The sequence below is a fragment of the Haliotis cracherodii genome, unplaced genomic scaffold (assembly GCF_022045235.1).
Source record: "Haliotis cracherodii isolate W230 unplaced genomic scaffold, xgHalCrac1.p SCAF_1, whole genome shotgun sequence".
Lineage (NCBI taxonomy): Eukaryota > Metazoa > Mollusca > Gastropoda > Lepetellida > Haliotidae > Haliotis > Haliotis cracherodii.
In genome coordinates this window covers 31,192,692-31,205,136 of record NW_027266264.1, presented here as the reverse complement: position 1 = coordinate 31,205,136, position 12,445 = coordinate 31,192,692, and positions in this window count along the sequence as shown.

Genomic DNA, 12,445 nt, shown 5'->3' with positions numbered 1-12,445 from the left:
GTGATATAACTGGAATACCGTTAAAAGCGGCGTTAAACCCAACTCACTCACTCACTCTAAGTCTAAGGTTGTAAACAGTTGCTGTCCTTTCTGTACTGAAGTGGAAAGTCACCTTTGTATCTAAATCTACCGGGTACTCATTGAACAGCTGATCGAAGGTCGAAGTGACCAAGGAATGTATTGGAGCTGTATGACATAGCCGTTCTAAATGAGTCATGTTCCTCGCTTTCGTCACTTGCTCACTTGCCCATTGAAAACAACAAACTGCAAACCAAACCTCAGAACCCTACCTCCACAACCTATAGTCAACAAGCCTCAACCATGTACCCAAAAACACGCAACACAATGTTCACAATCTATTACCAACCACCCAGAATCTACAGTTAATAACCAACATCGCACAATCCACATTCCACAACCAACAACCCACAGTCAGCAATCCTTAACCGACAGTCAGCAAACAACTACACGGAAGACAGTATCAAGACTCTATCACTAACCATCCACAATCCCCAAACTACAGTTATTCTCAAACATCTTCATAATCCACTTTCCACAAACAACAACCTTCAGTTAGCATTCTTTAACACACGTCCCGCAACGGGCAACACAACCCACAAGCAACAACCAGCACTCGAAAATGCTCAACAGGAAGTCAACAACCAACTACCCGCAACACACAATTCACGACCAACATCCCACAGTCAGCAATCCCCAACCGACAATCAACAACCAACTAACTCAACACGCAACACACAGTTCATGACCAACATCCCACAGTCAGCCATCCTCAACAGACAGTCAACAACCAACTACCCGCAACTCACAGTTCACGACCAACATCCCACAGTCAGCCATCCTCAACAGACAGTCAACAACCAACTACCCGCAACTCACAGTTCACGACCAACATCCCACAGTCAGCAATCCTCAACAGACAGTCAACAACCAACTACCCGCAACTCACAGTTCACGACCAACATCCCACAGTCAGCCATCCTCAACAGACAGTCAACAACTAACTACACGCAACACTCAACATGCAACACACAGTTCATGACCAACATCCCACAGTCAGCCATCCTCAACCGACAATCTACACGCAACACTCAACACGCAATACGCAACAGGCAACACTCAACACGCAACACGCAACACACAATTTCACAACCAGCATCCCACAGTCAGCAATCCTCAACCGACAGTCAACAACCAACTACACGCAACACACAGTTCATGACCAACATCCCACAGTCAGCAATCCCCAACCGACAATCAACAACCAACTACACGCAACACACAATTCACGACCAACATCCGACTGTCAGCAATCCTCAATCGACAGTCAACAACCAACTACCCGCAACACGCAACACGCAACACACAATTCACGACCAACATCCCACAGTCAGCAATCCTCAACCGACAGTCAACAACCAACTACACGCAACACACAGTTCACAACCAACATCCCACAGTCAGCAATACCCAACCGACAATCTACACGCAACACGCAACACGCAACACGCAACACGCAACACGCAACACGCAACACACAATTTACGTCCAACAGCCCACAGTCAGCAATCCTCAACCGAGAGTCAACAACCAACTACACGCAACAAGAAACGCACAACCAACAACACCTAATCCACAACCCCAAATCACACAACCCACACCCCTCAACCCAATTCCCCAGTTCACCCCTGTCGCTGTATTGATACACTGTTATTGTAACATCGTTAAAAGTTAATCCCAGCGAAGATCACATTCCATCATCCCGTGGATTCAAACACCAGTCTGCTATAGCTAAGCCCGAGTCTAAACCAGACAGATATCCGGCGCCTGGTTAATGAGATATTATACACAACACCCACTGAATATTGAATAAGTCCTGCAAATGGTTATGATATTCAATAATTTCAAACTGTTATTATTTGACCCCTGACATTGCCGGGTAATATGATTGATAATGTCCTGCGCTGGAGAAACTGCATCTATCGGAGGATCAGTGAGTAATAGATATAGCCTTTCTAAATGAGTCATGTTCCTCGTTAGACTGTCCGGATTAAGAAATGATATAAATCATTTTAGTACATTTACGAAATATTGAATGTATGCGTGCATATAATATCAGTGATACGCGCAAAATGTATTGCACTAAAACAAAGATAAACATGCCTGGTATGTTATGTACATATTACACGTGTTCTCCAAGTGTTACATACGGGTGTGAAATAGGTTTAAGTGTGATGCGAGCGAAATGTCATGGTGGAACTCAGTCTTATGCTACCCAGTAAACCAATTAACGCTTGATTTTGTGACAACAACGCATCTCGTCAGCACATGGGAATCAATGTCGTGGCCACAGTGAAACCAGGTGTCGAATCGTGGTCGCTAATACGAGGCGTCTGCGCCGGAATGGGCCTGTATGGTCGTCGTTGTACAATATCACGTGGGGTTAGTAGAGAACGCACATCGTAACAACGGCGAATATATGCCAATTCTGTCGTCTTACATTTATTTGGCATCTGTCAATGGTAATAGCAGTAGTTGCCTCAGTCGTAGAAGCAATGATGATAGTTGCAGAGAACTTGTATAGTGAGTGATTTGCGAGAAATTCAGTTATATCACGTCGTGTTGGTTTAATGTGGGGGAAAATCCCGAAGCCACTTTGGCAGAAATCCACGCGCACGGGTGTGGTACCAAAAATCATAATCAGGCCGAATATGGGATTTGCACTTACGTTCATAGGATTCTTGCTAACCAAAGGGGGGTAACTCAGGCGACTGGGCCAAATGCAGTTATATACGCTGTCTGTAGTAGCAACGGGCCACCACAGAAATGAAAACATAAAAACGTATCCGGTGTAGTAGTAGTAGTAGTAGTAGTAGTAGTAGTAGTAGTAGTAGAAGTAGTAGTAGTAGTAGTAGTAGTAGTAGTAGTAGTAGTAGTAGTAGTAGTAGTAGCTGTGGTATCAAGTGCAGCAGTAGGTACTACATGTATTACTCTTAATTCAAGTCAAGTACTTTAGCAGATGTGAGGGAACGGTTTATGTAGTTGTCAGATTGTCTCAACTTTTACCTATGTCAATAGGTGTGTTTGGATAAAGGCTTGGTTAATCATAACTCCATCATGCCACAGAGATGCAATCAGTGCCTGCCCCCGGCACGCCATCACCTGTTGGGCTATGGTTTATATATAACATTACCTACCTATGTAGATAAACCAACAGGTGAACACACTGTTCAGGCAGTGCTCTGATAACGCTGGAATTCCACGTGTTGTTGAAATACCTGACCAAACTTTCACTTGTGTGACACTTATGTATTGACTTAAATTTGGTGAATTCCGTTTGGATTTCCATAAATGTGCTGCACATTATATGATGTAGCCTGGTGTGCCGTATAGTAGGATAGATGAAGTGTATTGAAGACTGTACGGCCATGACATATGTGTGTTATTGACGTGTTATATACAAAATAACTGTATGTGGACGTAACACCGGCGCTGTATTAGGACATGGTATATGTGTGATATTGACATGCTATATACACAATAACTGTGTGTTGACGCAGGCGCTGTGTAAGGATGTGGGGATAGGTGTGGTATTGACGTGTTATATACACAAGAGCTGTATGTTGAGACAACGCACGCGCTGTAATAGGACATGGTATATGTGTGATATTGACGTGTTATATATACAAGAGCTGTATGTTGAGACAACGCAGGCGCTGTATTAGGACATGGTATAGGTGTGATATTGACGTGTTATATACACAATAACTGTGTGTTGACGTAACACAGGCGCTGTATTAGGACATGGTATAGGTGTGATATTGACGTGTTATATACACAAGAGCTGTATGTTGAGACAACGCAGGCGCTGTATTAGGATATGGTATAGGTGTGGTATTCACATGCTATGTATACAATAACTGTGTGTTGACGTAACACAGGCGCTGTGTAAGGATGTGGGGATAGGTGTGATATTGACGTGTTATATACACAATAACTGTGTATGTGGGCGTAAGTTGTATTGGGACATGATATAGGTGTGATATTGACATGTAGTAAACACAGGCACTGTGCATTGACGTGCGGTATCAACATGTTTCGTCTAAGTCTTAAAAACAGGTAACAGTAGCAATAAGACATCCCATGTATAGTCAGGGATGACTGTCTTTGCCGGCTAGACAAAGTGGGCATGTTGATCAACCCACTTTACTCTTAACGGGGTGCGCCCAAAAAATTTTAAAAAAAATTATATTTTATTGAATCATTTATTTATCTATCTTAGCACTTACACGTAAGTAAACCAAACAGATTGTACGGGTCAGTGACAAAACGGATTACACCGAGCCACGGAGAAACCACTCATGCATGGTTAGACAACCGAGGTACAGTGAAGCTCTTGACGACTTGGGATGTAATCGACGCGACACAGAGGCTGGATGAGGACATGAGATAGGTGGGATGCTGACATTAGTACACACGGGGACTATAAATTACGTACGTAGGGGTCGCACGAGAGCATGCGATAGCTGTGATATTGACATGTTATACACAAAGGGGCTGTATATACTAGACTAAGTATTGAGGAACTAGTGGTGTATAAGAGCATGCAATAGGGGTGATATTGACATGTTATACACAAAGGGACTGTATACTAGACTAAGTATTGACGGACCTAGTTGTGTATAAGAACATGCAATAGGGGTGATATTGACATGTTATACACAAAGGGACTGTATACTAGACTAAGTATTGACGGACCTAGTTGTGTATAAGAACATGCAATAGGGGTGATATTGACATGTTATACACAAAGGGACTGTATACTAGACTAAGTATTGACGGACCAAGTTTGGTATAAGAGCATGCAATAGGTGTGGTATTGACATGTTATACAGAATCTGTGATTGACACAAACCTGGGCTGTAGAAAGACTTGACACTAGTATATGTCTGATAGTGACATGGTATATACACAAGAAATGTATGTGGACGTAACTCAGGCGCTGTGGTAGGACGTGATATCGGTGTGATATTGACATGTTGTATACACAAAAACTGTATGTGGACGTAACACAGGCGCTGTATAAGGATGTGAGATAGGTGTGATATTAACATGTTATATACACAATAACTGTATGTGGACGTAACACAGGCGCTGTATTTGGACGTGATATATGTATGATATTGACATGTTGTACACAAAGGGACTGTAAACTAGACTGAGTATTGAGGAACTAGTGGTGTATTGAGGGACCTAGTTGTGTATAAAAACATGAAATAGGGGTGATATTGACATGTTATACACAAAGGGACTGTATACTAGACTAAGTATTGAGTGACCTAGTTGTGTATCAGAGCATGCGATAGCTGTGATATTGACATGTTATACACAAAGGGACTGTATACTAGACTGAGTACAGAGGAACTAGTGGTGTATAAGAGCATAAGATAGCTGTGATATTGACATGTTATACACAAAGGGACTGTATACTAGACTAAGTATTGAGGAACTAGTGGTGTATAAGAGCATGCGACAGCTGTGATATTGACATGTTATACACAAAAGGACTGTATACTAGACTAAGTATTGAGGAACTAGTGGTGTATCAGAGCATGCGACAGCTGTGATATTGACATGTTATACACAAAGGGACTGTATACAAGACTAAGTATTGAGGAACTAGTGGTGTATCAGAGCATGCGATAGCTGTGATATTGACATGTTATACACAAAGGGACTGTATACTAGATTGAGTATTGAGGGACCTAGTTGTGTATAAGAGCATAAGATAGCTGTGATATTGACATGTTATACACAAAGGGACTGTATACTAGACTGAGTATTGAGGAACTAGTGGTGTATAAGAGCATAAGATAGCTGTGATATTGACATGTTATACACAAAGGGACTGTATACTAGACTGAGTACAGAGGAACTAGTGGTGTATAAGAGCATAAGATAGCTGTGATATTGACATGTTATACACAAAGGGACTGTATACTAGACTAAGTATTGACGGACCTAGTTGTGTATAAGAGCATAAGATAGCTGTGATATTGACATGTTATACACAAAGGGACTGTATACTAGACTAAGTATTGAGGAACTAGTGGTGTATAAGAGGATGCAATAGGGGTGATATTGACATGTTATACACAAAGGGACTGTATACTAGACTAAGTATTGAGGAACTAGTGGTGTATCAGAGCATGCGATAGCTGTGATATTGACATGTTATACACAAAGGGACTGTATACTAGACTAAGTATTGAGGAACTAGTGGTGTATAAGAGCATGCGACAGCTGTGATATTGACATGTTATACACAAAGGGACTGTATACTAGACTGAGTATTGAGGAACTAGTGGTGTATAAGAGCATAAGATAGCTGTGATATTGACATGTTATACACAAAGGGACTGTATACTAGACTGAGTATTGAGGAACTAGTGGTGTATAAGAGCATGCGACAGCTGTGATATTGACATGTTATACACAATCTGTATATTGACGTAAACGTGGGCTGTATAAAGACTTGATATTTATTGGAAATTTACATGTTATTCACACAGGGACTGCATATTAAAGACCTACATGAACAGTGCGATAGCTGTGATATTGACATGTTATACACAATCAGTGTACTGACGTAAGCATGGATTGTATAAAGACTTGATATAGATGGGATATTTACATGTTATATACACAGAAGCTCACTTTATATTGATGTGGCATAGATATAGTATTTCATACACTCACTGAAATATCGAACAGAGATATGATTTGGTTGTATATTAACATGCCATTGACATACTAGCTTGATCCTTCTGATGAGTCGCCCAGTTATCATTTCATTAGGGGCGGTCGGGTAGCCTAGTGGTTAAAGCGTTAGCTCGGCACGCCGAAGACCCGGGTTCGATTCCCGACATGGGTACAATATGTGAAGCCTGGTGTCCTCCGCCGTGATATTCCAGGAATATTGCTAAAGCGGCGTAAAACCATACTCACTCACTCTCGTTTCATTAAGACGCTCAACAAGGTGGCTCTATGAACAGTATAAAATAATAAATATTAACCACAATACTGAATGCCGGGACTATGACAACAAGCCACCGCATGCCGGGCACATTGAGAGAGATTAGTTTCAACAGCCCAAGACCTGGAAAACATGATACTGTTTTGAATAAAAACATCTCCTCTGGAGCGATCTCTCTTGGGTCAATAACGTAATGTCCTGTATTCAGGGCCGACGTGAATCAATCATCTAATTATCTCCCTTGTTCGACAATAACTCTTGATGAATAAGGTCAAAATGCACTTTAAATGCGCCTTGGTTTTCTGGAGTATAATTTCCTAAGACTGCATGGCCGCATTGTTTAGGGGCTCCGATCATTAATGTTATATTGGCATTAACGAGGCATATTATGGTAGGCTTTGAGTTAATTATGCTTGTCCATACCACTGACCATTGCTGCCAGCGGTCATTGGCAACTGGTTGTAAACTGTAATTAGGTGGACCAGAAGCTAACGTGGGCTGACCAGTGGCTTATCTTGGCTCCAACATCGCGTTGGTCAGCTATCGGAATTGGCACGCTAGCTCTGTTCCCTGTAAACATGTCGCTCGTGCTTGAGGCAGCGGTCAGAGCAGTCACGTTTTGTCTGTGCCTAGTATCAGGTCTGTCGCTCAGAGTCTAAGGACTATAATAAAAATGAATTCAAATATATAGTCTTGGAATGATTTGGCAAGTCTAGATTGTCTCCAGTTCTGAAATTAAGCATTGTTCTGGGCTCTATAAGGATTTATTTAGTAGATATATATATATGTTTAAACATTCAGATAACGTTATTTCTAAATGTGAGTCTTTCTACGGTTGCACATGCCAATATGCACACGATTGTGATACAAATACGCAGGTGCATATTTTACTCTGGAACCAACCTCTAAATATTAAAAAAACGGAGTTTCTTGCCATTAGCGTATTTTTCCAAATGTAGTATGATCCGCTTGAAGTGAATGACTAAAAGATAAGCCAAAACACAACAATTTGGGGAACAAAAAAATGAGCGAAGGGCGAATTTGCATTCTATTTTTTATTTCTAGTTCACCCCCTGACCCCCCCCTCCCCCCCCCCCCCCAAAAAAAATAAAAATAAATAAATAAATAATAAAAAAAAAAAATTTAATATATAAAATTGGCAAATTAAGAATTAGCGAGGATATTTTTCTGACATACCCATCACTTGTCGTGACGACGGGCTACCGCAAAAAGTGCAACAGAAACCGAAATTGCTTTAAGGTCGCGACGATTTGGAAGACGATCGGTAATGACACACAAGACTATTTGTATGCGGTCTAAAAGTGCGATATCTACAAAACCGCTTTTAAATCCATGCGTGCACTAACGGATATTACCCTCCCTCGGAGAATGTACATTTTTTCGGCCCCTAGGGATCTATTGACCATTAATGCAACGACCATAGTGCAACCGATGATTGGGATAAGGTTGCCCCCGCGGGGCGTATTGATTGTAACAAAATAGTTCTCAAGACAGGGGGTGAAATGTGAGTGAATTTAAATGTCAGCATCGCGTGTGCGACCTGTCAGTGTTGCTCTAGCAGGTGTGAAGCGGCAGTCATTAGCCACACGTGCATGTGAGTCAAGGAAAGGTAGCGACAACGTGTGGCTTAGGGTTGATACATCAGCCTCAAGCTTAACTTTGTGGCATCTGACGCGTCCCTAACTTGGGTGCGTAAACGTCAGTAGTTTTAACGTGGTGATCTGGAAAATGTAGTGACCCTTGGGTGATGAGTTTAGTTTTAGACGTGTTTACCAATAAGCCAAACATGACACAACGGTTGACAGTGATGAATTGTCTCACCTATTGTACCCATGTGGGATTTGAACCCGGGCCTTCGGCGTGACGGGTGAATGCGAGAGAGAGAGAGAGAGAGAGAGAGAAACCAGTGGTCGATACTACGAGCGATATGCGAGCTCAGGGTACGATTACATACACGTCTTCTTGGTCACATGTGATGTTAGCTTTGAGAAAACCTCATTTGATATTTTCGTCTGAAATATAATCTTGAATCGTTTGACGTATTAGTCAGTACACAAATCCCCTACGGAAAACCAAAGCTTCCTTCTAAGGTGTTACAACAGGGAGGTAAAATGGTAAACAATAACATGTTCTCTTGGTATTTATTGGTAATTTTAGATAAACTATTGAGTATACAAACTGATTTGGGTTTAACGTCTCTTCTAACTGGTTTTACCACGCCGGCATGATGAACGTCATCGTTGACATCCACGACCACGTGTACAGAGCAAACAGACCAGACACCATAATCGGATCAAATATGGGATTTAAACTACAACCACAATGGGTATGCGATATATTAACCAAGAGAAATTTTAACTTTTATTTTTCTGTCATCAGGAAAAATATATCTTTAAATATATCCCAGGAAAACAACGGTAAAAAAACAAAACGTTATAATCCAAGACTTTGCTACAAAACCTGCAACCTTAGTGTACTTCTTCTACACGCCCGTGCCTAAAACTTTGTTGATAGTGCATGACGTCACCAAATTACTTACATATCAGGATGATTCTTCCTGTGGGACCATCAAAGAGAAAAATTGCTTTCAACTTAAAGGATTCGACACCAAACACTCAAGTATAAGGAACGCTGTCTTACATGAAAAGAAAGTTAGCTCTCAGGAAATCAAAGTCTTCGTTTTGGCATCAAGCCCAGTGATAATAGGTCCATCACTCGCATCCCTATATATAGATGAAGACACGATGGTAACGGGTCTGTGGGTTTTAGATATCCATAGAATCAAAAGGACCAGTAAGTTTAATGACGTCATAAGCAGGATGTCCTTCATCACAGGGTAATGATAATTGTTTATTTATTTGTTTGTTGATCAAACGCCGAACTCAACAACCTCCCGCTATATGACGACAGCCTGTAAACAATCAAATAAACCAGTGAATGATATCACGAGCAACGATCCATGCGATGACACGCTATCAACCACGTCAGAAAACCTGACCACCCGTTCCATTAAGTCGCCTTTTTACGACAAGATTCAAGTAATTAGTTCTTTGCAATCTCCCAAAGTACAGCCATCATGCAAATAAACGAATTCTTCTAGAATCGGTAAATGTTGCAATTCATACTCATTGTAATACGTCTATAATTGAAGTAAACGACTGAAGAGCGATTCAGAGAAATGGAAGAACTCTGTGTGTGTTTTTTTATAATGTTTCTAAAGTTATAATTTTATACTCTTAACAAATTAGTCATAATATCAGCCGTCTCGTAGTTCGATAACACATTCTTGGTAGCGTGGAGACAACAAGTAGGAAACAACGTCACGATATGTTTCTTTAATATTCCTTAATATTCAAAGTGTGTTCTTCGTTTATATTGTCGTCATTTCAATTTTTCCTATGTTTTATTTAAAGTATGGATTGCTGGCGACAATTATAAGCTGGAATTCCCAAGGGGGGGTCAGCAGAATGTATACATTCCGTATATTTATGATCGCCTTGATTTGAATACGTAAACATCATTAAAATGTAAAAATCACACTTAATCTTTAAATGGGTCGATTATTTTGAGCCATTCAGCACCACTCGTATATTTCCGTAAACCACACGATTGGTCACCTGATAAAAAATTCAAAGTGTCAAAAAATGTCGATCTATCAACGTCTTTTTTTAGATTTCCATTTTTTAATACCTTTCTCAAATTGTGTCATACTAGGTAATACAAAGTAATTGACGATGATACATAGAAGATACCATTATGAATATGAAAACAACATCGATCTAAACAAGTGCATTGAATGAACCTGCCGCTTTGAGCACCCTACCGGCCATTTTGGATTAGATAAACGGGATGAAATTCTGAACCCCGGCTTGAGCCAATATATCGTATGTCCGCCTTTAACTTATAGTTACCGTAACATCGATAGTTGCCGATCATAGAGAGGCACTCGCTCCTACATACTCTATCAAGACATCGCATTGCTTAATTAGCCTTGTATAACTAGCAATTAGCTGCCAAGGTCAAATTCCTTTGACCCTCGGCCTCAGGAAACCAACAAGGGATTAAGAGATTGTAGATGCCAGATGCGATTGTCTTTATCTCCTTGTTAATCTCTACATGCGCACAGGTTACTCTACTTCCGGTGCTTGTTTGCATGACCTTGTATGACCTCCGGAGCTCTGGGCAGCTGGAGACTAAGGCACAGCATGACCTTAGCGATTTAAAAAATATGTATTTTTAACTTGAAATTCCTCTCACCCAAAACCGGAATCCATAATTCAACACTTTCATGAAACAGGCATCAATCCCTGAAGAATATTGGAATAGTATCAAATTTTGCCTTTTTCGCCCTGTGGAATTTATTTCGACAGATAATCATTATCTTTGATTTTTTTTGTCAAACACTACGATATATCAATTTGGTTCATTATCGATACAGCTGACGCAGATAAACAAAAATATGGGGGAGTGTTTGTTTTTGTACGCTTGAGGGGCCTAACAAAAACGTTTTTTATATATTTTAAATCCTTTCTAGTTTAAGTAAGTACATATTGTTGTTCAACGCAGCTTTTGAAAATTTTCTGGAAACATGTGACGAGGGACACCAGCAATCGAATATGGCATGTCCAAATTAACCACTGAATTACCCCTCCGAGATGTGCCCTTAGCTCAATGACCAGTAGCATGGGATAGCAATGGTCGTTGCTGAGGTCGATTTGTGGCAGAAGACCCGGGTTGAGCTTTCTGGTGATGTTTTGATAATACTGCAGTTGTACTGGATAAGACAAACCAGTGGTTGATATTATGGGCAAATTTCGACGCCGGTGGGATGCGATGATAAGCAATCGAACAAGCCACCGAGCCTGACCACCAAAAGCAACTTAGTCATCTCCTGCGACAATGAAGAGATTGTCGGGTACCTGTTCACTCCTGCATCCCCACTGGGTTCTAGTGATGAAGTTGCAAATGATGCAAATGTATGGCTAGAATAGCATGGGTTTTTTTCACCATGCGTGTTGTATATTAGCCACCACGTATGTCTCTTTAATAAAAATCGGCGAATGAATCGTGATTCTGCAACCCACGGGCGATCTTCAACCAATCGTTCAACTAAATTTATCTTAATGGCGATCGCTCGCCTTCCGTTTGGCTTGCAACCATGCACATTTTCAAATTGAGATTAAGGTATAATGACCGCTATGTACTTTCGAAAATGAGGTCTTTGGCTCAGTAACAGGAAATGTAGAATATAATATTTCCATTTCGTGATTACCTTTGTCCTCTGGGCAACACTGCACGCCAATTGTGTAAATCGTTTTCTTCGAAATATTAAAGTTTGTATTTTTACTGAGATTTTCAACGCATCTAAAT